Source organism: Labrus mixtus, chromosome 17, assembly GCF_963584025.1.
Source record: "Labrus mixtus chromosome 17, fLabMix1.1, whole genome shotgun sequence".
NCBI classification, from domain to species: Eukaryota; Metazoa; Chordata; class Actinopteri; order Labriformes; family Labridae; genus Labrus; species Labrus mixtus.
Genome location: NC_083628.1, coordinates 25,639,731 through 25,642,308, shown reverse-complemented (window position 1 = coordinate 25,642,308; position 2,578 = coordinate 25,639,731). Strand labels below are relative to the sequence as shown.

Here is a 2,578-nt window from a genome sequence, read left to right as displayed (position 1 = left end):
TTGGAAACAATTAGGCTACCAGCCACCCCTGGAATCTAATTCTACAAATAGTATAATATTTAGGATAACTTGGGTATTTTTAAACCTGGGCATTATTTTTACATGTTTTGGTGTCTAAATGACTAATAGGTAGGCTACTAAAAGTTTTGGAATCGGTCCAGTAGATCGCCTCAGCCAGCAGCCGCAAATCGGAGCTTTAGGGTATCAAAGTACGTCCACAAGTTGTTTTTTTTTGTGCCATTGACGGGCTTAGCTTGTTATTCTAAGTGTCTGACAACGTTATGAAAGGATCCATACAAAGACCTTTTTCGTTAACGACTAAGATCCTTTTCCAGAAACAGCCGTTATATAGCCACCAGACTCCATTGACAAAAACAGTCATTAACTGGCAGAACATGGGAGTTGCTGTACCGCTGCCTCGATGGGTTAGTTTGTTTGTGTTATTTTGTGATGAACTAACTGTTTAAAACATCAAAGATTATTGATGAAGTAGCATTAACCACAATCCCCCCCATCCCCCCTGTCCTGGAGCTTTGTTATGATGGACCTGAGCTCTGATGATGCACAGCTGTAGATACAGGCAGGCAGAAAGTTTAGGAGCAGCTTCTCCCTGTGAAGTGTGAATAAAGTTCAGCTGTGGGTGGTGTCTGCTGATCATCAGCACCAGACTCTGTTTTGTAGGAAGGCCCGTTCATCTTTGAATTCTCTTTTGCATCAATGGCCATAGTCTTGTCTCTTTCAAGGCGTTCACACTCCAGCTCTTTGATTTTTATTGCAACAACTTCAGGACCTTGGACATTAATATTATTTTGTATTAGCGTGGTTTCATATTTTCAAAACTGTTTTGGTAACAGCTACAATACATTTGTATGTTAGACAATTGTTATACTAAATACTTACACCTTGTGTCCATCACGGTTTCGAGCAGGAAGTCGGCAGTTCTGGTGGTTATAATCAGTAGCTGCAAGCAAGGTCAGTGTTCTGTATACAGGTGTGACCAAACTGCTTCTCTGCATACATAAGGGTGTTCTTTTGGAAGTTCTTCAAATCCTGTTGTCCTGTTGGGTAGAAAAGGCAGACAGAAAAAAACCTGCTCTGTTACAGTAGTGACATACTTCTCACTTCCACTTCATACTGCACCAAATAACATAAAGGTGAGCAGAGTCCTCAGCTTGAAAATCAGCTGGTGAGATAGAAAGAGTCAAAATATAAATGCAGTGTGCCATTTCAAATACATTTTGTAATGGTCCTAGCATTGATGCATCATGCAGCCATTGTCGATTTGAAAAAAATGGAAATGTGTTTGTATGGAAATAATTACAAATACAATCATTTGCATGAGTGGAAGGTGATCTGCGAAATATATATTTGTGTGTTTGAGATGTAAGTCAAATTTACCTGGATTACAAGACATCAGACTCCTCTTGCTCATTCAGTAGCTGAACACCTTGGACAGCAAACACATCATTCCCGAATCAAAAGACAAGTAGAATATTACATTTTACCATTGAATGACATGGTATGCAAGGTTTTTCCTGGCTCGCAATGAACTTTTGGGGGGTGACTATACACGCTGTAGTAAACGTTTGACCCGCGTATAACAGTATAGCCTGAGTCTGTATTACCTTATTTGACAGAAATCTGTGCATTTCCTGTTATTTCTGACCATTTTATATTATAATTATGCTTAAGTTACTGAAATCTCAATTAAATCTGGTAAAGATTTTTTTTTTTATTGCAACAGTGAAACAGGGAAGGAGAGAGATTTTGAGGGAGAGGGGTGTAATGAGATTGGGAGAGGGGAGGTCACATCCTGCCAGTGCATTTCACCCTCTTCCTATGATGGCTGCTCTTTTCCTTTAAATTGTGTTTTCATTTTACATACACATTTGTTTAAGTACATTTATTTGAGTTAAGGTATTATGTCAAATGATCACAGATTTAAGTCACAGATCATTTGGATCATTTGATCCGATCAGGAAATTGAGAAATAATAAAAATATATTTGCTGGCTATAACGCAGCGCTGTTTGACAGTCTGTGTGGAGAAGTTCACAGACTACAGCTGGCTGACGTTACGATCGTTAAGTTATTGATTGTTTATAAAAGCAGACACGGTGGAAGTGAACGGATAAAGGTTGAACGTGCGTTCCCGACTCGGTCCATACGGATAGCGGATCAACCGTGTTCTGTTGCACTACAAGTAAACAGGCGCGTGCGGTGGTTGGCGTTCCGGTGTGTGTGTGTGTTTGCAGCCATGTATGTTGGTGTGTCTCGTCTCGGCGTGCCCCCGCGATGACCCGTCTGCAGACAGCAGAGGAGCAGGGACAAGTAGCTGCAGCTACATCATACGTGGTTTAGTATAGTTTTAACATGACTGTTGGGATAAATATTTACCGCCATGAAGTGAATTGCTCTTTGAAATTAACTCGACAAACGGAAAATCAACCCTCATTTAGCGCTTGTGGTGTGAGCGGAGCGTCCGGAAACAGTTAAAAGAAACGAACAGTCAATCAGCTGGCTATCCAGCGCGAGCCACATGCGTAAATGGATGAGAGGGGAGATGACTGCTAGAAGTC

General features: G+C 40.9%; 1 long non-coding RNA gene across 1 annotated transcript; it reads left to right on the top strand.

Moving 5' to 3' along the window:
• Positions 1 to 1,678: 1,678 nt before the first annotated feature.
• Positions 1,679 to 2,376, top strand: LOC132992286 (uncharacterized). Its single transcript, XR_009676313.1, has 2 exons — positions 1,679 to 1,891; positions 1,940 to 2,376. It is a non-coding gene; the product is annotated as an uncharacterized LOC132992286 (long non-coding RNA).
• The last annotated feature ends 202 nt before the right edge of the window (positions 2,377 to 2,578 follow it).